Here is a 20,873-nt window from a genome sequence, read left to right on the forward strand (position 1 = left end):
GATAGGTTTTGGCAATAACTTACAGGTCTTCCCTGTATGTTCTGACCTTTGGTGAAAGAGGTGGGGTTATTCCCTCTTCTGACAAGACTCATTTGTTGAAATTTCAACGGACCCTTCCTTGAAAAGAGTTCAGGTTGCAAGAAAACCAATTGCAGTGTTCCATTTGCGGTGTGGATCATATCTTTTCAGAGGAAATGACAGACATACTTTCCAAATTTCAGGCAAGAACTCTTCATATAAATTGGGAACCGAGGCAACCTTTTGAAATTGTTGAGCTTGCAACAAGAAGGAATCGCATCGTGCCACTTGACATGCTGTGTCTGCACCTTTGTAAAAGTCTGGCTTACAGCAGAATTGCAGACAAGGATTTCCTAAATCATATAGGAAATTAATTTTCTCATGTTAGTAAACAAAATGCTTAGCAGAAAGGGAGTTGCCACCATGAATGTTTGAACCCTGGGTCATATAGTTTACTTAGAGTCTCTTCCAAGGTCCATGAGGGTATTGGGTTCAAAGTAAGGCAAAGGTTAGAATCCCAGTGTGGACTAGCAGTGTTTATTTGAGGTTGATGTAAAAACTTTGCTGGGACTTGCACAAGTTGTAAGAAAAGAGTTAGCGTCATTGACATTGTGGTGAAAGCTCAGCAAAAGCAGCCACCTTTGTAGCTGTAAACAGTCAAGGGCAGGGATTGAATGATAAGCATGAGTGAGGAAGCACAGGCTTTTGCAAAGTCTCCGAGGACATTTACAACAAGAGGAGCAAATACTCTACAGAAGTGACAAGAACAGAGCTCAACGACCACGAAGGGACTCAAACCCTCAATCTTCTGATCCGAAGTCAGACGCCTTATCCATTAGGCCACGCGGTCTCAAGCCTCTTTATGAAGAAACCATTTTCCACTGGAAACAGCCACCGCATAGGAAAAGACGCTCAAGGAGCACAAAGGATTTCATTTGTTAGAGCAGGCACATGACATTGCTGTCTAAGGTATTGCAGTGATCCAAAATGGCAGTTTGATGAGTGTTTTCAGAGAAAAAAACATGCCTTGCAGTGTTCATGAAGTCTTCTAGGCTAAGTTTGTGGTTGTCTCTTCTCTGTTAAGTATAGTCATTTTGCCAGCTGCATGGGTACATAGTACACCGCTTGTCAGGATGGCCGAGTGGTCTAAGGTGCCAGACTCAAGAGGCTTCTCTTCCCTTCTCATGGGCCTTCTGGTCTCCGAATGGAGGCGTGGGTTCAAATCCCACTTCTGACAGAGCTTTTTCACTTTGTCCATCATTGCACATTTGTCAGGCCTGCCAAAACAAGCTCTTGGGTCTTTTCATTTACTAGGCTCTTCAAAGGGCCTTCTCAACAGCAACCTCACATGGACTTTTGGAAAATCTCGCAGAAAAGGAACAAGGCCGACTTTTTTCTACAAGCTTTCTAACACACGTTTTACAAACTGACAAATTCCATCCCCTTTGGCACACCTACAGTCATATGGGTTAGCTCATCTTCTCTTCTAGTTCACTTCATCAGGATCAGAAGCTTTGGAGGCAATTTGTTTTGCTAAATCTTAAAAGGTTAGTGTACAGGTAAAGTGACAAATATGTAAGGAGACCGAACTCAGGAGATAGGTTTTGGCAATAACTTACAGGTCTTCCCTGTATGTTCTGACCTTTGGTGAAAGAGGTGGGGTTATTCCCTCTTCTGACAAGACTCATTTGTTGAAATTTCAACGGACCCTTCCTTGAAAAGAGTTCAGGTTGCAAGAAAACCAATTGCAGTGTTCCATTTGCGGTGTGAATCATATCTTTTCAGAGGAAATGACAGACATACTTTCCAAATTTCAGGCAAGAACTCTTCATATAAATTGGGAACCGAGGCAACCTTTTGAAATTGTTGAGCTTGCAACAAGAAGGAATCGCATCGTGCCACTTGACATGCTGTGTCTGCACCTTTGTAAAAGTCTGGCTTACAGCAGAATTGCAGACAAGGATTTCCTAAATCATATAGGAAATTAATTTTCTCATGTTAGTAAACAAAATGCTTAGCAGAAAGGGAGATGCCACCATGAATGTTTGAACCCTGGGTCATATAGTTTACTTAGAGTCTCTTCCCAGGTCCATCAGGGTATTGGGTTCAAAGTAAGGCAAAGGTTAGAATCCCAGTGTGGACTAGCAGTGTTTATTTGAGGTTGATGTAAAAACTTTGCTGGGACTTGCACAAGTTGTAAGAAAAGAGTTAGCGTCATTGACATTGTGGTGAAAGCTCAGCAAAAGCAGCCACCTTTGTAGCTGTAAACAGTCAAGGGCAGGGATTGAATGATAAGCATGAGTGAGGAAGCACAGGCTTTTGCAAAGTCTCCGAGGACATTTACAACAAGAGGAGCAAATACTCTACAGAAGTGACAAGAACAGAGCTCAACGACCACGAAGGGACTCGAACCCTCAATCTTCTGATCCGAAGTCAGACGCCTTATCCATTAGGCCACGCAGTCTCATGCCTCTTTATGAAGAAACCATTTTCCACTGGAAACAGCCACCGCATAGGAAAAGACACTCAAGGAGCACAAAGGATTTCATTTGTTAGAGCAGGCACATGACATTGCTGTCTAAGGTATTGCAGTGATCCAAAATGGCAGTTTGATGAGTGTTTTCAGAGAAAAAAACATGCCTTGCAGTGTTCATGAAGTCTTCTAGGCTAAGTTTGTGGTTGTCTCTTCTCTGTTAAGTATAGTCATTGTGCCAGCTGCATGGGTACATAGTACACCGCTTGTCAGGATGGCTGAGTGGTCTAAGGCGCCAGACTCAAGAGGCTTCTCTTCCCTTCTCATGGGCCTTCTGGTCTCTGAATGGAGGTGTGGGTTCAAAACCCACTTCTGACAGAGCTTTTCACTTTGTCCATCATGGCAAATTGGTCAGGCCTGCCAAAACAAGCTCTTGGGTCTTTTCATTTACTAGGCTCTTCAAAGGGCCTTCTCAACAGCAACCTCACATGGACTTTTGGAAAATCTCGCAGAAAAGGAACAAGGCCGACTTTTTTCTACAAGCTTTCTAACACACGTTTTACAAACTGACAAATTCCATCCCCTTTGGCACACCTACAGTCATATGGGTTAGCTCATCTTCTCTTCTAGTTCACTTCATCAGGATCAGAAGCTTTGGAGGCAATTTGTTTTGCTAAATCTTAAAAGGTTAGTGTACAGGTAAAGTGACAAATATGTAAGGAGACCGAACTCAGGAGATAGGTTTTGGCAATAACTTACAGGTCTTCCCTGTATGTTCTGACCTTTGGTGAAAGAGGTGGGGTTATTCCCTCTTCTGACAAGACTCATTTGTTGAAATTTCAACGGACCCTTCCTTGAAAAGAGTTCAGGTTGCAAGAAAACCAATTGCAGTGTTCCATTTGCGGTGTGGATCATATCTTTTCAGAGGAAATGACAGACATACTTTCCAAATTTCAGGCAAGAACTCTTCATATAAATTGGGAACCGAGGCAACCTTTTGAAATTGTTGAGCTTGCAACAAGAAGGAATCGCATCGTGCCACTTGACATGCTGTGTCTGCACCTTTGTAAAAGTCTGGCTTACAGCAGAATTGCAGACAAGGATTTCCTAAATCATATAGGAAATTAATTTTCTCATGTTAGTAAACAAAATGCTTAGCAGAAAGGGAGTTGCCACCATGAATGTTTGAACCCTGGGTCATATAGTTTACTTAGAGTCTCTTCCAAGGTCCATGAGGGTATTGGGTTCAAAGTAAGGCAAAGGTTAGAATCCCAGTGTGGACTAGCAGTGTTTATTTGAGGTTGATGTAAAAACTTTGCTGGGACTTGCACAAGTTGTAAGAAAAGAGTTAGCGTCATTGACATTGTGGTGAAAGCTCAGCAAAAGCAGCCACCTTTGTAGCTGTAAACAGTCAAGGGCAGGGATTGAATGATAAGCATGAGTGAGGAAGCACAGGCTTTTGCAAAGTCTCCGAGGACATTTACAACAAGAGGAGCAAATACTCTACAGAAGTGACAAGAACAGAGCTCAACGACCACGAAGGGACTCAAACCCTCAATCTTCTGATCCGAAGTCAGACGCCTTATCCATTAGGCCACGCGGTCTCAAGCCTCTTTATGAAGAAACCATTTTCCACTGGAAACAGCCACCGCATAGGAAAAGACGCTCAAGGAGCACAAAGGATTTCATTTGTTAGAGCAGGCACATGACATTGCTGTCTAAGGTATTGCAGTGATCCAAAATGGCAGTTTGATGAGTGTTTTCAGAGAAAAAAACATGCCTTGCAGTGTTCATGAAGTCTTCTAGGCTAAGTTTGTGGTTGTCTCTTCTCTGTTAAGTATAGTCATTTTGCCAGCTGCATGGGTACATAGTACACCGCTTGTCAGGATGGCCGAGTGGTCTAAGGTGCCAGACTCAAGAGGCTTCTCTTCCCTTCTCATGGGCCTTCTGGTCTCCGAATGGAGGCGTGGGTTCAAATCCCACTTCTGACAGAGCTTTTTCACTTTGTCCATCATTGCACATTTGTCAGGCCTGCCAAAACAAGCTCTTGGGTCTTTTCATTTACTAGGCTCTTCAAAGGGCCTTCTCAACAGCAACCTCACATGGACTTTTGGAAAATCTCGCAGAAAAGGAACAAGGCCGACTTTTTTCTACAAGCTTTCTAACACACGTTTTACAAACTGACAAATTCCATCCCCTTTGGCACACCTACAGTCATATGGGTTAGCTCATCTTCTCTTCTAGTTCACTTCATCAGGATCAGAAGCTTTGGAGGCAATTTGTTTTGCTAAATCTTAAAAGGTTAGTGTACAGGTAAAGTGACAAATATGTAAGGAGACCGAACTCAGGAGATAGGTTTTGGCAATAACTTACAGGTCTTCCCTGTATGTTCTGACCTTTGGTGAAAGAGGTGGGGTTATTCCCTCTTCTGACAAGACTCATTTGTTGAAATTTCAACGGACCCTTCCTTGAAAAGAGTTCAGGTTGCAAGAAAACCAATTGCAGTGTTCCATTTGCGGTGTGAATCATATCTTTTCAGAGGAAATGACAGACATACTTTCCAAATTTCAGGCAAGAACTCTTCATATAAATTGGGAACCGAGGCAACCTTTTGAAATTGTTGAGCTTGCAACAAGAAGGAATCGCATCGTGCCACTTGACATGCTGTGTCTGCACCTTTGTAAAAGTCTGGCTTACAGCAGAATTGCAGACAAGGATTTCCTAAATCATATAGGAAATTAATTTTCTCATGTTAGTAAACAAAATGCTTAGCAGAAAGGGAGATGCCACCATGAATGTTTGAACCCTGGGTCATATAGTTTACTTAGAGTCTCTTCCCAGGTCCATCAGGGTATTGGGTTCAAAGTAAGGCAAAGGTTAGAATCCCAGTGTGGACTAGCAGTGTTTATTTGAGGTTGATGTAAAAACTTTGCTGGGACTTGCACAAGTTGTAAGAAAAGAGTTAGCGTCATTGACATTGTGGTGAAAGCTCAGCAAAAGCAGCCACCTTTGTAGCTGTAAACAGTCAAGGGCAGGGATTGAATGATAAGCATGAGTGAGGAAGCACAGGCTTTTGCAAAGTCTCCGAGGACATTTACAACAAGAGGAGCAAATACTCTACAGAAGTGACAAGAACAGAGCTCAACGACCACGAAAGGACTCGAACCCTCAATCTTCTGATCCGAAGTCAGACGCCTTATCCATTAGGCCACGCGGTCTCATGCCTCTTTATGAAGAAACCATTTTCCACTGGAAACAGCCACCGCATAGGAAAAGACGCTCAAGGAGCACAAAGGATTTCATTTGTTAGAGCAGGCACATGACATTGCTGTCTAAGGTATTGCAGTGATCCAAAATGGCAGTTTGATGAGTGTTTTCAGAGAAAAAAACATGCCTTGCAGTGTTCATGAAGTCTTCTAGGCTAAGTTTGTGGTTGTCTCTTCTCTGTTAAGTATAGTCATTTTGCCAGCTGCATGGGTACATAGTACACCGCTTGTCAGGATGGCCGAGTGGTCTAAGGCGCCAGACTCAAGAGGCTTCTCTTCCCTTCTCATGGGCCTTCTGGTCTCCGAATGGAGGCGTGGGTTCAAATCCCACTTCTGACAGAGCTTTTTCACTTTGTCCATCATGGCACATTGGTCAGGCCTGCCAAAACAAGCTCTTGGGTCTTTTCATTTACTAGGCTCTTCAAAGGGCCTTCTCAACAGCAACCTCACATGGACTTTTGGAAAATCTCGCAGAAAAGGAACAAGGCTGACTTTTTTCTACAAGCTTTCTAACACACGTTTTACAAACTGACAAATTCCATCCCCTTTGGCACACCTACAGTCATATGGGTTAGCTCATCTTCTCTTCTAGTTCACTTCATCAGGATCAGAAGCTTTGGAGGCAATTTGTTTTGCTAAATCTTAAAAGGTTAGTGTACAGGTAAAGTGACAAATATGTAAGGAGACCGAACTCAGGAGATAGGTTTTGGCAATAACTTACAGGTCTTCCCTGTATGTTCTGACCTTTGGTGAAAGAGGTGGGGTTATTCCCTCTTCTGACAAGACTCATTTGTTGACATTTCAACGGACCCTTCCTTGAAAAGAGTTCAGGTTGCAAGAAAACCAATTGCAGTGTTCCATTTGCGGTGTGAATCATATCTTTTCAGAGGAAATGACAGACATACTTTCCAAATTTCAGGCAAGAACTCTTCATATAAATTGGGAACCGAGGCAACCTTTTGAAATTGTTGAGCTTGCAACAAGAAGGAATCGCATCGTGCCACTTGACATGCTGTGTCTGCACCTTTGTAAAAGTCTGGCTTACAGCAGAATTGCAGACAAGGATTTCCTAAATCATATAGGAAATTAATTTTCTCATGTTAGTAAACAAAATGCTTAGCAGAAAGGGAGATGCCACCATGAATGTTTGAACCCTGGGTCATATAGTTTACTTAGAGTCTCTTGCAAGGTCCATCAGGGTATTGGGTTCAAAGTAAGGCAAAGGTTAGAATCCCAGTGTGGACTAGCAGTGTTTATTTGAGGTTGATGTAAAAACTTTGCTGGGACTTGCACAAGTTGTAAGAAAAGAGTTAGCGTCATTGACATTGTGGTGAAAGCTCAGCAAAAGCAGCCACCTTTGTAGCTGTAAACAGTCAAGGGCAGGGATTGAATGATAAGCATGAGTGAGGAAGCACAGGCTTTTGCAAAGTTTTCGAGGACATTTACAACAAGAGGAGCAAATACTCTACAGAAGTGACAAGAACAGAGCTCAACGACCACGAAGGGACTCAAACCCTCAATCTTCTGATCCGAAGTCAGACGCCTTATCCATTAGGCCACGCGGTCTCATGCCTCTTTATGAAGAAACCATTTTCCACTGGAAACAGCCACCGCATAGGAAAAGACGCTCAAGGAGCACAAAGAATTTCATTTGTTAGAGCAGGCACATGACATTGCTGTCTAAGGTATTGCAGTGATCCAAAATGGCAGTTTGATGAGTGTTTTCAGAGAAAAAAACATGACTTGCAGTGTTCATGAAGTCTTCTAGGCTAAGTTTGTGGTTGTCTCTTCTCTGTTAAGTATAGTCATTGTGCCAGCTGCATGGGTACATAGTGCACTGCTTGTCAGGATGGCCGAGTGGTCTAAGGCGCCAGACTCAAGAGGCTTCTCTTCCCTTCTCATGGGCCTTCTGGTCTCCGAATGGAGGTGTGGGTTCAAATCCCACTTCTGACAGAGCTTTTTCACTTTGTCCATCATGGCACATTTGTCAGGCCTGCCAAAACAAGCTCTTGGGTCTTTTCATTTACTAGGCTCTTCAAAGGGCCTTCTCAACAGCAACCTCACATGGACTTTTGGAAAATCTCGCAGAAAAGGAACAAGGCCGACTTTTTTCTACAAGCTTTCTAACACACGTTTTACAAACTGACAAATTCCATCCCCTTTGGCACACCTACAGTCATATGGGTTAGCTCATCTTCTCTTCTAGTTCACTTCATCAGGATCAGAAGCTTTGGAGGCAGTTTGTTTTGCTAAATCTTAAAAGGTTAGTGTACAGGTAAAGTGACAAATATGTAAGGAGACCGAACTCAGGAGATAGGTTTTGGCAATAACTTACAGGTCTTCCCTGTATGTTCTGACCTTTGGTGAAAGAGGTGGGGTTATTCCCTCTTCTGACAAGACTCATTTGTTGAAATTTCAACGGACCCTTCCTTGAAAAGAGTTCAGGTTGCAAGAAAACCAATTGCAGTGTTCCATTTGCGGTGTGAATCATATCTTTTCAGAGGAAATGACAGACATACTTTCCAAATTTCAGGCAAGAACTCTTCATATAAATTGGGAACCGAGGCAACCTTTTGAAATTGTTGAGCTTGCAACAAGAAGGAATCGCATCGTGCCACTTGACATGCTGTGTCTGCACCTTTGTAAAAGTCTGGCTTACAGCAGAATTGCAGACAAGGATTTCCTAAATCATATAGGAAATTAATTTTCTCATGTTAGTAAACAAAATGCTTAGCAGAAAGGGAGATGCCACCATGAATGTTTGAACCCTGGGTCATATAGTTTACTTAGAGTCTCTTCCCAGGTCCATCAGGGTATTGGGTTCAAAGTAAGGCAAAGGTTAGAATCCCAGTGTGGACTAGCAGTGTTTATTTGAGGTTGATGTAAAAACTTTGCTGGGACTTGCACAAGTTGTAAGAAAAGAGTTAGCGTCATTGACATTGTGGTGAAAGCTCAGCAAAAGCAGCCACCTTTGTAGCTGTAAACAGTCAAGGGCAGGGATTGAATGATAAGCATGAGTGAGGAAGCACAGGCTTTTGCAAAGTCTCCGAGGACATTTACAACAAGAGGAGCAAATACTCTACAGAAGTGACAAGAACAGAGCTCAACGACCACGAAGGGACTCGAACCCTCAATCTTCTGATCCGAAGTCAGACGCCTTATCCATTAGGCCACGCGGTCTCATGCCTCTTTATGAAGAAACCATTTTCCACTGGAAACAGCCACCGCATAGGAAAAGACGCTCAAGGAGCACAAAGGATTTCATTTGTTAGAGCAGGCACATGACATTGCTGTCTAAGGTATTGCAGTGATCCAAAATGGCAGTTTGATGAGTGTTTTCAGAGAAAAAAACATGCCTTGCAGTGTTCATGAAGTCTTCTAGGCTAAGTTTGTGGTTGTCTCTTCTCTGTTAAGTATAGTCATTTTGCCAGCTGCATGGGTACATAGTACACCGCTTGTCAGGATGGCCGAGTGGTCTAAGGCGCCAGACTCAAGAGGCTTCTCTTCCCTTATCATGGGCCTTCTGGTCTCCGAATGGAGGCGTGGGTTCAAATCCCACTTCTGACAGAGCTTTTTCACTTTGTCCATCATGGCACATTGGTCAGGCCTGCCAAAACAAGCTCTTGGGTCTTTTCATTTACTAGGCTCTTCAAAGGGCCTTCTCAACAGCAACCTCACATGGACTTTTGGAAAATCTCGCAGAAAAGGAACAAGGCCGACTTTTTTCTACAAGCTTTCTAACACACGTTTTACAAACTGACAAATTCCATCCCCTTTGGCACACCTACAGTCATATGGGTTAGCTCATCTTCTCTTCTAGTTCACTTCATCAGGATCAGAAGCTTTGGAGGCAATTTGTTTTGCTAAATCTTAAAAGGTTAGTGTACAGGTAAAGTGACAAATATGTAAGGAGACCGAACTCAGGAGATAGGTTTTGGCAATAACTTACAGGTCTTCCCTGTATGTTCTGACCTTTGGTGAAAGAGGTGGGGTTATTCCCTCTTCTGACAAGACTCATTTGTTGAAATTTCAACGGACCCTTCCTTGAAAAGAGTTCAGGTTGCAAGAAAACCAATTGCAGTGTTCCATTTGCGGTGTGAATCATATCTTTTCAGAGGAAATGACAGACATACTTTCCAAATTTCAGGCAAGAACTCTTCATATAAATTGGGAACCGAGGCAACCTTTTGAAATTGTTGAGCTTGCAACAAGAAGGAATCGCATCGTGCCACTTGACATGCTGTGTCTGCACCTTTGTAAAAGTCTGGCTTACAGCAGAATTGCAGACAAGGATTTCCTAAATCATATAGGAAATTAATTTTCTCATGTTAGTAAACAAAATGCTTAGCAGAAAGGGAGATGCCACCATGAATGTTTGAACCCTGGGTCATATAGTTTACTTAGAGTCTCTTCCCAGGTCCATCAGGGTATTGGGTTCAAAGTAAGGCAAAGGTTAGAATCCCAGTGTGGACTAGCAGTGTTTATTTGAGGTTGATGTAAAAACTTTGCTGGGACTTGCACAAGTTGTAAGAAAAGAGTTAGCGTCATTGACATTGTGGTGAAAGCTCAGCAAAAGCAGCCACCTTTGTAGCTGTAAACAGTCAAGGGCAGGGATTGAATGATAAGCATGAGTGAGGAAGCACAGGCTTTTGCAAAGTCTCCGAGGACATTTACAACAAGAGGAGCAAATACTCTACAGAAGTGACAAGAACAGAGCTCAACGACCACGAAGGGACTCGAACCCTCAATCTTCTGATCCAAAGTCAGACGCCTTATCCATTAGGCCACGCGGTCTCATGCCTCTTTATGAAGAAACCATTTTCCACTGGAAACAGCCACCGCGTAGGAAAAGACGCTCAAGGAGCACAAAGGATTTCATTTGTTAGAGCAGGCACATGACATTGCTGTCTAAGGTATTGCAGTGATCCAAAATGGCAGTTTGATGAGTGTTTTCAGAGAAAAAAACATGCCTTGCAGTGTTCATGAAGTCTTCTAGGCTAAGTTTGTGGTTGTCTCTTCTCTGTTAAGTATAGTCATTTTGCCAGCTGCATGGGTCCATAGTACACCGCTTGTCAGGATGGCCGAGTGGTCTAAGGCGCCAGACTCAAGAGGCTTCTCTTCCCTTCTCATGGGCCTTCTGGTCTCCGAATGGGGGCGTGGGTTCAAATCCCACTTCTGACAGAGCTTTTTCACTTTGTCCATCATGGCACATTGGTCAGGCCTGCCAAAACAAGCTCTTGGGTCTTTTCATTTACTAGGCTCTTCAAAGGGCCTTCTCAACAGCAACCTCACATGGACTTTTGGAAAATCTCGCAGAAAAGGAACAAGGCCGACTTTTTTCTACAAGCTTTCTAACACACGTTTTACAAACTGACAAATTCCATCCCCTTTGGCACACCTACTGTCATATGGGTTAGCTCATCTTCTCTTCTAGTTCACTTCATCAGGATCAGAAGCTTTGGAGGCAATTTGTTTTGCTAAATCTTAAAAGGTTAGTGTACAGGTAAAGTGACAAATATGTAAGGAGACCGAACTCAGGAGATAGGTTTTGGCAATAACTTACAGGTCTTCCCTGTATGTTCTGACCTTTGGTGAAAGAGGTGGGGTTATTCCCTCTTCTGACAAGACTCATTTGTTGAAATTTTAACGGACACTTCCTTGAAAAGAGTTCAGGTTGCAAGAAAACCAATTGCAGTGTTCCATTTGCGGTGTGAATCATATCTTTTCAGAGGAAATGACAGACATACTTTCCAAATTTCAGGCAAGAACTCTTCATATAAATTGGGAACCGAGGCAACCTTTTGAAATTGTTGAGCTTGCAACAAGAAGGAATCGCATCGTGCCACTTGACATGCTGTGTCTGCACCTTTGTAAAAGTCTGGCTTACAGCAGAATTGCAGACAAGGATTTCCTAAATCATATAGGAAATTAATTTTCTCATGTTAGTAAACAAAATGCTTAGCAGAAAGGGAGATGCCACCATGAATGTTTGAACCCTGGGTCATATAGTTTACTTAGAGTCTCTTCCCAGGTCCATCAGGGTATTGGGTTCAAAGTAAGGCAAAGGTTAGAATCCCAGTGTGGACTAGCAGTGTTTATTTGAGGTTGATGTAAAAACTTTGCTGGGACTTGCACAAGTTGTAAGAAAAGAGTTAGCGTCATTGACATTGTGGTGAAAGCTCAGCAAAAGCAGCCACCTTTGTAGCTGTAAACAGTCAAGGGCAGGGATTGAATGATAAGCATGAGTGAGGAAGCACAGGCTTTTGCAAAGTCTCCGAGGACATTTACAACAAGAGGAGCAAATACTCTACAGAAGTGACAAGAACAGAGCTCAACGACCACGAAGGGACTCGAACCCTCAATCTTCTGATCCAAAGTCAGACGCCTTATCCATTAGGCCACGCGGTCTCATGCCTCTTTATGAAGAAACCATTTTCCACTGGAAACAGCCACCGCGTAGGAAAAGACGCTCAAGGAGCACAAAGGATTTCATTTGTTAGAGCAGGCACATGACATTGCTGTCTAAGGTATTGCAGTGATCCAAAATGGCAGTTTGATGAGTGTTTTCAGAGAAAAAAACATGCCTTGCAGTGTTCATGAAGTCTTCTAGGCTAAGTTTGTGGTTGTCTCTTCTCTGTTAAGTATAGTCATTTTGCCAGCTGCATGGGTACATAGTACACCGCTTGTCAGGATGGCCGAGTGGTCTAAGGCGCCAGACTCAAGAGGCTTCTCTTCCCTTATCATGGGCCTTCTGGTCTCCGAATGGAGGCGTGGGTTCAAATCCCACTTCTGACAGAGCTTTTTCACTTTGTCCATCATGGCACATTGGTCAGGCCTGCCAAAACAAGCTCTTGGGTCTTTTCATTTACTAGGCTCTTCAAAGGGCCTTCTCAACAGCAACCTCACATGGACTTTTGGAAAATCTCGCAGAAAAGGAACAAGGCCGACTTTTTTCTACAAGCTTTCTAACACACGTTTTACAAACTGACAAATTCCATCCCCTTTGGCACACCTACAGTCATATGGGTTAGCTCATCTTCTCTTCTAGTTCACTTCATCAGGATCAGAAGCTTTGGAGGCAATTTGTTTTGCTAAATCTTAAAAGGTTAGTGTACAGGTAAAGTGACAAATATGTAAGGAGACCGAACTCAGGAGATAGGTTTTGGCAATAACTTACAGGTCTTCCCTGTATGTTCTGACCTTTGGTGAAAGAGGTGGGGTTATTCCCTCTTCTGACAAGACTCATTTGTTGAAATTTCAACGGACCCTTCCTTGAAAAGAGTTCAGGTTGCAAGAAAACCAATTGCAGTGTTCCATTTGCGGTGTGAATCATATCTTTTCAGAGGAAATGACAGACATACTTTCCAAATTTCAGGCAAGAACTCTTCATATAAATTGGGAACCGAGGCAACCTTTTGAAATTGTTGAGCTTGCAACAAGAAGGAATCGCATCGTGCCACTTGACATGCTGTGTCTGCACCTTTGTAAAAGTCTGGCTTACAGCAGAATTGCAGACAAGGATTTCCTAAATCATATAGGAAATTAATTTTCTCATGTTAGTAAACAAAATGCTTAGCAGAAAGGGAGATGCCACCATGAATGTTTGAACCCTGGGTCATATAGTTTACTTAGAGTCTCTTCCCAGGTCCATCAGGGTATTGGGTTCAAAGTAAGGCAAAGGTTAGAATCCCAGTGTGGACTAGCAGTGTTTATTTGAGGTTGATGTAAAAACTTTGCTGGGACTTGCACAAGTTGTAAGAAAAGAGTTAGCGTCATTGACATTGTGGTGAAAGCTCAGCAAAAGCAGCCACCTTTGTAGCTGTAAACAGTCAAGGGCAGGGATTGAATGATAAGCATGAGTGAGGAAGCACAGGCTTTTGCAAAGTCTCCGAGGACATTTACAACAAGAGGAGCAAATACTCTACAGAAGTGACAAGAACAGAGCTCAACGACCACGAAGGGACTCGAACCCTCAATCTTCTGATCCAAAGTCAGACGCCTTATCCATTAGGCCACGCGGTCTCATGCCTCTTTATGAAGAAACCATTTTCCACTGGAAACAGCCACCGCGTAGGAAAAGACGCTCAAGGAGCACAAAGGATTTCATTTGTTAGAGCAGGCACATGACATTGCTGTCTAAGGTATTGCAGTGATCCAAAATGGCAGTTTGATGAGTGTTTTCAGAGAAAAAAACATGCCTTGCAGTGTTCATGAAGTCTTCTAGGCTAAGTTTGTGGTTGTCTCTTCTCTGTTAAGTATAGTCATTTTGCCAGCTGCATGGGTCCATAGTACACCGCTTGTCAGGATGGCCGAGTGGTCTAAGGCGCCAGACTCAAGAGGCTTCTCTTCCCTTCTCATGGGCCTTCTGGTCTCCGAATGGAGGCGTGGGTTCAAATCCCACTTCTGACAGAGCTTTTTCACTTTGTCCATCATGGCACATTGGTCAGGCCTGCCAAAACAAGCTCTTGGGTCTTTTCATTTACTAGGCTCTTCAAAGGGCCTTCTCAACAGCAACCTCACATGGACTTTTGGAAAATCTCGCAGAAAAGGAACAAGGCCGACTTTTTTCTACAAGCTTTCTAACACACGTTTTACAAACTGACAAATTCCATCCCCTTTGGCACACCTACTGTCATATGGGTTAGCTCATCTTCTCTTCTAGTTCACTTCATCAGGATCAGAAGCTTTGGAGGCAATTTGTTTTGCTAAATCTTAAAAGGTTAGTGTACAGGTAAAGTGACAAATATGTAAGGAGACCGAACTCAGGAGATAGGTTTTGGCAATAACTTACAGGTCTTCCCTGTATGTTCTGACCTTTGGTGAAAGAGGTGGGGTTATTCCCTCTTCTGACAAGACTCATTTGTTGAAATTTTAACGGACACTTCCTTGAAAAGAGTTCAGGTTGCAAGAAAACCAATTGCAGTGTTCCATTTGCGGTGTGAATCATATCTTTTCAGAGGAAATGACAGACATACTTTCCAAATTTCAGGCAAGAACTCTTCATATAAATTGGGAACCGAGGCAACCTTTTGAAATTGTTGAGCTTGCAACAAGAAGGAATCGCATCGTGCCACTTGACATGCTGTGTCTGCACCTTTGTAAAAGTCTGGCTTACAGCAGAATTGCAGACAAGGATTTCCTAAATCATATAGGAAATTAATTTTCTCATGTTAGTAAACAAAATGCTTAGCAGAAAGGGAGATGCCACCATGAATGTTTGAACCCTGGGTCATATAGTTTACTTAGAGTCTCTTCCCAGGTCCATCAGGGTATTGGGTTCAAAGTAAGGCAAAGGTTAGAATCCCAGTGTGGACTAGCAGTGTTTATTTGAGGTTGATGTAAAAACTTTGCTGGGACTTGCACAAGTTGTAAGAAAAGAGTTAGCGTCATTGACATTGTGGTGAAAGCTCAGCAAAAGCAGCCACCTTTGTAGCTGTAAACAGTCAAGGGCAGGGATTGAATGATAAGCATGAGTGAGGAAGCACAGGCTTTTGCAAAGTCTCCGAGGACATTTACAACAAGAGGAGCAAATACTCTACAGAAGTGACAAGAACAGAGCTCAACAACCACGAAGGGACTCGAACCCTCAATCTTCTGATCCGAAGTCAGACGCCTTATCCATTAGGCCACGCGGTCTCATGCCTCTTTATGAAGAAACCATTTTCCACTGGAAACAGCCACCGCATAGGAAAAGACGCTCAAGGAGCACAAAGGATTTCATTTGTTAGAGCAGGCACATGACATTGCTGTCTAAGGTATTGCAGTGATCCAAAATGGCAGTTTGATGAGTGTTTTCAGAGAAAAAAACATGCCTTGCAGTGTTCATGAAGTCTTCTAGGCTAAGTTTGTGGTTGTCTCTTCTCTGTTAAGTATAGTCATTTTGCCAGCTGCATGGGTACATAGTACACCGCTTGTCAGGATGGCCGAGTGGTCTAAGGCGCCAGACTCAAGAGGCTTCTCTTCCCTTATCATGGGCCTTCTGGTCTCCGAATGGAGGCGTGGGTTCAAATCCCACTTCTGACAGAGCTTTTTCACTTTGTCCATCATGGCACATTGGTCAGGCCTGCCAAAACAAGCTCTTGGGTCTTTTCATTTACTAGGCTCTTCAAAGGGCCTTCTCAACAGCAACCTCACATGGACTTTTGGAAAATCTCGCAGAAAAGGAACAAGGCCGACTTTTTTCTACAAGCTTTCTAACACACGTTTTACAAACTGACAAATTCCATCCCCTTTGGCACACCTACAGTCATATGGGTTAGCTCATCTTCTCTTCTAGTTCACTTCATCAGGATCAGAAGCTTTGGAGGCAATTTGTTTTGCTAAATCTTAAAAGGTTAGTGTACAGGTAAAGTGACAAATATGTAAGGAGACCGAACTCAGGAGATAGGTTTTGGCAATAACTTACAGGTCTTCCCTGTATGTTCTGACCTTTGGTGAAAGAGGTGGGGTTATTCCCTCTTCTGACAAGACTCATTTGTTGAAATTTCAACGGACCCTTCCTTGAAAAGAGTTCAGGTTGCAAGAAAACCAATTGCAGTGTTCCATTTGCGGTGTGAATCATATCTTTTCAGAGGAAATGACAGACATACTTTCCAAATTTCAGGCAAGAACTCTTCATATAAATTGGGAACCGAGGCAACCTTTTGAAATTGTTGAGCTTGCAACAAGAAGGAATCGCATCGTGCCACTTGACATGCTGTGTCTGCACCTTTGTAAAAGTCTGGCTTACAGCAGAATTGCAGACAAGGATTTCCTAAATCATATAGGAAATTAATTTTCTCATGTTAGTAAACAAAATGCTTAGCAGAAAGGGAGATGCCACCATGAATGTTTGAACCCTGGGTCATATAGTTTACTTAGAGTCTCTTCCCAGGTCCATCAGGGTATTGGGTTCAAAGTAAGGCAAAGGTTAGAATCCCAGTGTGGACTAGCAGTGTTTATTTGAGGTTGATGTAAAAACTTTGCTGGGACTTGCACAAGTTGTAAGAAAAGAGTTAGCGTCATTGACATTGTGGTGAAAGCTCAGCAAAAGCAGCCACCTTTGTAGCTGTAAACAGTCAAGGGCAGGGATTGAATGATAAGCATGAGTGAGGAAGCACAGGCTTTTGCAAAGTCTCCGAGGACATTTACAACAAGAGGAGCAAATACTCTACAGAAGTGACAAGAACAGAGCTCAACGACCACGAAGGGACTCGAACCCTCAATCTTCTGATCCAAAGTCAGACGCCTTATCCATTAGGCCACGCGGTCTCATGCCTCTTTATGAAGAAACCATTTTCCACTGGAAACAGCCACCGCATAGGAAAAGACGCTCAAGGAGCACAAAGGATTTCATTTGTTAGAGCAGGCACATGACATTGCTGTCTAAGGTATTGCAGTGATCCAAAATGGCAGTTTGATGAGTGTTTTCAGAGAAAAAAACATGCCTTGCAGTGTTCATGAAGTCTTCTAGGCTAAGTTTGTGGTTGTCTCTTCTCTGTTAAGTATAGTCATTTTGCCAGCTGCATGGGTACATAGTACACCGCTTGTCAGGATGGCCGAGAGGTCTAAGGCGCCAGACTCAAGAGGCTTCTCTTCCCTTCTCATGGGCCTTCTGGTCTCCGAATGGAGGCGTGGGTTCAAATCCCACTTCTGACAGAGCTTTTTCACTTTGTCCATCATGGCACATTGGTCAGGCCTGCCAAAACAAGCTCTTGGGTCTTTTCATTTACTAGGCTCTTCAAAGGGCCTTCTCAACAGCAACCTCACATGGACTTTTGGAAAATCTCGCAGAAAAGGAACAAGGCCGACTTTTTTCTACAAGCTTTCTAACACACGTTTTACAAACTGACAAATTCCATCCCCTTTGGCACACCTACAGTCATATGGGTTAGCTCATCTTCTCTTCTAGTTCACTTCATCAGGATCAGAAGCTTTGGAGGCAATTTGTTTTGCTAAATCTTAAAAGGTTAGTGTACAGGTAAAGTGACAAATATGTAAGGAGACCGAACTCAGGAGATAGGTTTTGGCAATAACTTACAGGTCTTCCCTGTATGTTCTGACCTTTGGTGAAAGAGGTGGGGTTATTCCCTCTTCTGACAAGACTCATTTGTTGAAATTTCAACGGACCCTTCCTTGAAAAGAGTTCAGGTTGCAAGAAAACCAATTGCAGTGTTCCATTTGCGGTGTGAATCATATCTTTTCAGAGGAAATGACAGACATACTTTCCAAATTTCAGGCAAGAACTCTTCATATAAATTGGGAACCGAGGCAACATTTTGAAATTGTTGAGCTTGCAACAAGAAGGAATCGCATCGTGCCACTTGACATGCTGTGTCTGCACCTTTGTAAAAGTCTGGCTTACAGCAGAATTGCAGACAAGGATTTCCTAAATCATATAGGAAATTAATTTTCTCATGTTAGTAAACAAAATGCTTAGCAGAAAGGGAGATGCCACCATGAATGTTTGAACCCTGGGTCATATAGTTTACTTAGAGTCTCTTCCCAGGTCCATCAGGGTATTGGGTTCAAAGTAAGGCAAAGGTTAGAATCCCAGTGTGGACTAGCAGTGTTTATTTGAGGTTGTTGTAAAAACTTTGCTGGGACTTGCACAAGTTGTAAGAAAAGAGTTAGCGTCATTGACATTGTGGTGAAAGCTCAGCAAAAGCAGCCACCTTTGTAGCTGTAAACAGTCAAGGGCAGGGATTGAATGATAAGCATGAGTGAGGAAGCACAGGTTTTTGCAAAGTCTCCGAGGACATTTACAACAAGAGGAGCAAATACTCTACAGAAGTGACAAGGACAGAGCTCAACGACCACGAAGGGACTCAAACCCTCAATCTTCTGATCCAAAGTCAGACGCCTTATCCATTAGGCCACGCGGTCTCATGCCTCTTTATGAAGAAACCATTTTCCACTGGAAACAGCCACCGCATAGGAAAAGACACTCAAGGAGCACAAAGGATTTCATTTGTTAGAGCAGGCACATGACATTGCTGTCTAAGGTATTGCAGTGATCCAAAATGGCAGTTTGATGAGTGTTTTCAGAGAAAAAAACATGCCTTGCAGTGTTCATGAAGTCTTCTAGGCTAAGTTTGTGGTTGTCTCTTCTCTGTTAAGTATAGTCATTTTGCCAGCTGCATGGGTACATAGTACACTGCTTGTCAGGATGGCCGAGTGGTCTAAGGCGCCAGACTCAAGAGGCTTCTCTTCCCTTCTCATGGGCCTTCTGGTCTCCGAATGGAGGCGTGGGTTCAAATCCCACTTCTGACAGAGCTTTTTCACTTTGTCCATCATGGCACATTGGTCAGGCCTGCCAAAACAAGCTCTTGGGTCTTTTCATTTACTAGGCTCTTCAAAGGGCCTTCTCAACAGCAACCTCACATGGACTTTTGGAAAATCTCGCAGAAAAGGAACAAGGCCGACTTTTTTCTACAAGCTTTCTAACACACGTTTTACAAACTGACAAATTCCATCCCCTTTGGCACACCTACTGTCATATGGGTTAGCTCATCTTCTCTTCTAGTTCACTTCATCAGGATCAGAAGCTTTGGAGGCAATTTGTTTTGCTAAATCTTAAAAGGTTAGTGTACAGGTAAAGTGACAATGTAAGGAGACCGAACTCAGGAGATAGGTTTTGGCAATAACTTACAGGTCTTCCCTGTATGTTCTGACCTTTGGTGAAAGAGGTTGGGTTATTCCCTCTTCTGACAAGACTCATTTGTTGAAATTTCAACGGACCCTTCCTTGAAAAGAGTTCAGGTTGCAAGAAAACCAATTGCAGTGTTCCATTTGCGGTGTGAATCATATCTTTTCAGAGGAAATGACAGACATACTTTCCAAATTTCAGGCAAGAACTCTTCATATAAATTGGGAACCGAGGCAACCTTTTGAAATTGTTGAGCTTGCAACAAGAAGGAATCGCATCGTGCCACTTGACATGCTGTGTCTGCACCTTTGTAAAAGTCTGGCTTACAGCAGAATTGCAGACAAGGATTTCCTAAATCATATAGGAAATTAATTTTCTCATGTTAGTAAACAAAATGCTTAGCAGAAAGGGAGATGCCACCATGAATGTTTGAACCCTGGGTCATATAGTTTACTTAGAGTCTCTTCCCAGGTCCATCAGGGTATTGGGTTCAAAGTAAGGCAAAGGTTAGAATCCCAGTGTGGACTAGCAGTGTTTATTTGAGGTTGATGTAAAAACTTTGCTGGGACTTGCACAAGTTGTAAGAAAAGAGTTAGCGTCATTGACATTGTGGTGAAAGCTCAGCAAAAGCAGCCACCTTTGTAGCTGTAAACAGTCAAGGGCAGGGATTGAATGATAAGCATGAGTGAGGAAGCACAGGCTTTTGCAAAGTCTCCGAGGACATTTACAACAAGAGGAGCAAATACTCTACAGAAGTGACAAGAACAGAGCTCAACGACCACGAAGGGACTCGAACCCTCAATCTTCTGATCCGAAGTCAGACGCCTTATCCATTAGGCCACGCGGTCTCATGCCTCTTTATGAAGAAACCATTTTCCACTGGAAACAGCCACCGCATAGGAAAAGACGCTCAAGGAGCACAAAGGATTTCATTTGTTAGAGCAGGCACATGACATTGCTGTCTAAGGTATTGCAGTGATCCAAAATGGCAGTTTGATGAGTGTTTTCAGAGAAAAAAACATGCCTTGCAGTGTTCATGAAGTCTTCTAGGCTAAGTTTGTGGTTGTCTCTTCTCTGTTAAGTATAGTCATTTTGCCAGCTGCATGGGTACATAGTACACCGCTTGTCAGGATGGCCGAGTGGTCTAAGGCGCCAGACTCAAGAGGCTTCTCTTCCCTTCTCATGGGCCTTCTGGTCTCCGAATGGAGGCGTGGGTTCAAATCCCACTTCTGACAGAGCTTTTTCACTTTGTCCATCATGGCACATTGGTCAGGCCTGCCAAAACAAGCTCTTGGGTCTTTTCATTTACTAGGCTCTTCAAAGGGCCTTCTCAACAGCAACCTCACATGGACTTTTGGAAAATCTCGCAGAAAAGGAACAAGGCCGACTTTTTTCTACAAGCTTTCTAACACACGTTTTACAAACTGACAAATTCCATCCCCTTTGGCACACCTACAGTCATATGGGTTAGCTCATCTTCTCTTCTAGT

General features: G+C 43.1%; 26 non-coding genes across 26 annotated transcripts; 13 read left to right on the forward strand and 13 right to left on the reverse strand.

Annotated features, from left to right (window-relative positions):
* Nucleotides 1–795: 795 nt before the first annotated feature.
* Nucleotides 796–868, reverse strand: TRNAR-UCG (transfer RNA arginine (anticodon UCG)). Its single transcript has one exon. It is a non-coding gene; the product is annotated as a tRNA-Arg (tRNA).
* Nucleotides 869–1,145: 277 nt separating this feature from the next.
* TRNAL-CAA (transfer RNA leucine (anticodon CAA)) lies at nt 1,146–1,255 on the forward strand. The gene is made up of 2 exons: nt 1,146–1,183; nt 1,210–1,255. It is a non-coding gene; the product is annotated as a tRNA-Leu (tRNA).
* Nucleotides 1,256–2,409: 1,154 nt separating this feature from the next.
* Nucleotides 2,410–2,482, reverse strand: TRNAR-UCG (transfer RNA arginine (anticodon UCG)). The gene has a single exon. It is a non-coding gene; the product is annotated as a tRNA-Arg (tRNA).
* A 277-nt stretch (nt 2,483–2,759) lies between these two features.
* On the forward strand, nt 2,760–2,869 carry TRNAL-CAA (transfer RNA leucine (anticodon CAA)). Its single transcript has 2 exons — nt 2,760–2,797; nt 2,824–2,869. It is a non-coding gene; the product is annotated as a tRNA-Leu (tRNA).
* A 1,153-nt stretch (nt 2,870–4,022) lies between these two features.
* Nucleotides 4,023–4,095, reverse strand: TRNAR-UCG (transfer RNA arginine (anticodon UCG)). Its single transcript has one exon. It is a non-coding gene; the product is annotated as a tRNA-Arg (tRNA).
* A 277-nt stretch (nt 4,096–4,372) lies between these two features.
* On the forward strand, nt 4,373–4,482 carry TRNAL-CAA (transfer RNA leucine (anticodon CAA)). Its single transcript has 2 exons — nt 4,373–4,410; nt 4,437–4,482. It is a non-coding gene; the product is annotated as a tRNA-Leu (tRNA).
* Nucleotides 4,483–5,636: 1,154 nt separating this feature from the next.
* On the reverse strand, nt 5,637–5,709 carry TRNAR-UCG (transfer RNA arginine (anticodon UCG)). Its single transcript has one exon. It is a non-coding gene; the product is annotated as a tRNA-Arg (tRNA).
* A 277-nt stretch (nt 5,710–5,986) lies between these two features.
* TRNAL-CAA (transfer RNA leucine (anticodon CAA)) lies at nt 5,987–6,096 on the forward strand. The gene is made up of 2 exons: nt 5,987–6,024; nt 6,051–6,096. It is a non-coding gene; the product is annotated as a tRNA-Leu (tRNA).
* Nucleotides 6,097–7,250: 1,154 nt separating this feature from the next.
* On the reverse strand, nt 7,251–7,323 carry TRNAR-UCG (transfer RNA arginine (anticodon UCG)). Its single transcript has one exon. It is a non-coding gene; the product is annotated as a tRNA-Arg (tRNA).
* A 277-nt stretch (nt 7,324–7,600) lies between these two features.
* TRNAL-CAA (transfer RNA leucine (anticodon CAA)) lies at nt 7,601–7,710 on the forward strand. The gene is made up of 2 exons: nt 7,601–7,638; nt 7,665–7,710. It is a non-coding gene; the product is annotated as a tRNA-Leu (tRNA).
* Nucleotides 7,711–8,864: 1,154 nt separating this feature from the next.
* TRNAR-UCG (transfer RNA arginine (anticodon UCG)) lies at nt 8,865–8,937 on the reverse strand. Its single transcript has one exon. It is a non-coding gene; the product is annotated as a tRNA-Arg (tRNA).
* Nucleotides 8,938–9,214: 277 nt separating this feature from the next.
* TRNAL-CAA (transfer RNA leucine (anticodon CAA)) lies at nt 9,215–9,324 on the forward strand. The gene is made up of 2 exons: nt 9,215–9,252; nt 9,279–9,324. It is a non-coding gene; the product is annotated as a tRNA-Leu (tRNA).
* A 1,154-nt stretch (nt 9,325–10,478) lies between these two features.
* On the reverse strand, nt 10,479–10,551 carry TRNAQ-UUG (transfer RNA glutamine (anticodon UUG)). Its single transcript has one exon. It is a non-coding gene; the product is annotated as a tRNA-Gln (tRNA).
* A 277-nt stretch (nt 10,552–10,828) lies between these two features.
* Nucleotides 10,829–10,938, forward strand: TRNAL-CAA (transfer RNA leucine (anticodon CAA)). Its single transcript has 2 exons — nt 10,829–10,866; nt 10,893–10,938. It is a non-coding gene; the product is annotated as a tRNA-Leu (tRNA).
* Nucleotides 10,939–12,092: 1,154 nt separating this feature from the next.
* On the reverse strand, nt 12,093–12,165 carry TRNAQ-UUG (transfer RNA glutamine (anticodon UUG)). Its single transcript has one exon. It is a non-coding gene; the product is annotated as a tRNA-Gln (tRNA).
* A 277-nt stretch (nt 12,166–12,442) lies between these two features.
* Nucleotides 12,443–12,552, forward strand: TRNAL-CAA (transfer RNA leucine (anticodon CAA)). Its single transcript has 2 exons — nt 12,443–12,480; nt 12,507–12,552. It is a non-coding gene; the product is annotated as a tRNA-Leu (tRNA).
* A 1,154-nt stretch (nt 12,553–13,706) lies between these two features.
* Nucleotides 13,707–13,779, reverse strand: TRNAQ-UUG (transfer RNA glutamine (anticodon UUG)). Its single transcript has one exon. It is a non-coding gene; the product is annotated as a tRNA-Gln (tRNA).
* Nucleotides 13,780–14,056: 277 nt separating this feature from the next.
* TRNAL-CAA (transfer RNA leucine (anticodon CAA)) lies at nt 14,057–14,166 on the forward strand. Its single transcript has 2 exons — nt 14,057–14,094; nt 14,121–14,166. It is a non-coding gene; the product is annotated as a tRNA-Leu (tRNA).
* A 1,154-nt stretch (nt 14,167–15,320) lies between these two features.
* Nucleotides 15,321–15,393, reverse strand: TRNAR-UCG (transfer RNA arginine (anticodon UCG)). Its single transcript has one exon. It is a non-coding gene; the product is annotated as a tRNA-Arg (tRNA).
* A 277-nt stretch (nt 15,394–15,670) lies between these two features.
* TRNAL-CAA (transfer RNA leucine (anticodon CAA)) lies at nt 15,671–15,780 on the forward strand. Its single transcript has 2 exons — nt 15,671–15,708; nt 15,735–15,780. It is a non-coding gene; the product is annotated as a tRNA-Leu (tRNA).
* Nucleotides 15,781–16,934: 1,154 nt separating this feature from the next.
* On the reverse strand, nt 16,935–17,007 carry TRNAQ-UUG (transfer RNA glutamine (anticodon UUG)). The gene has a single exon. It is a non-coding gene; the product is annotated as a tRNA-Gln (tRNA).
* A 277-nt stretch (nt 17,008–17,284) lies between these two features.
* TRNAL-CAA (transfer RNA leucine (anticodon CAA)) lies at nt 17,285–17,394 on the forward strand. Its single transcript has 2 exons — nt 17,285–17,322; nt 17,349–17,394. It is a non-coding gene; the product is annotated as a tRNA-Leu (tRNA).
* A 1,154-nt stretch (nt 17,395–18,548) lies between these two features.
* On the reverse strand, nt 18,549–18,621 carry TRNAQ-UUG (transfer RNA glutamine (anticodon UUG)). Its single transcript has one exon. It is a non-coding gene; the product is annotated as a tRNA-Gln (tRNA).
* Nucleotides 18,622–18,898: 277 nt separating this feature from the next.
* On the forward strand, nt 18,899–19,008 carry TRNAL-CAA (transfer RNA leucine (anticodon CAA)). Its single transcript has 2 exons — nt 18,899–18,936; nt 18,963–19,008. It is a non-coding gene; the product is annotated as a tRNA-Leu (tRNA).
* A 1,151-nt stretch (nt 19,009–20,159) lies between these two features.
* Nucleotides 20,160–20,232, reverse strand: TRNAR-UCG (transfer RNA arginine (anticodon UCG)). The gene has a single exon. It is a non-coding gene; the product is annotated as a tRNA-Arg (tRNA).
* A 277-nt stretch (nt 20,233–20,509) lies between these two features.
* On the forward strand, nt 20,510–20,619 carry TRNAL-CAA (transfer RNA leucine (anticodon CAA)). The gene is made up of 2 exons: nt 20,510–20,547; nt 20,574–20,619. It is a non-coding gene; the product is annotated as a tRNA-Leu (tRNA).
* Nucleotides 20,620–20,873: the final 254 nt, after the last annotated feature.

This window comes from Hyperolius riggenbachi, chromosome 8 (assembly GCF_040937935.1).
Source record: "Hyperolius riggenbachi isolate aHypRig1 chromosome 8, aHypRig1.pri, whole genome shotgun sequence".
Taxonomy (NCBI): Eukaryota; Metazoa; Chordata; class Amphibia; order Anura; family Hyperoliidae; genus Hyperolius; species Hyperolius riggenbachi.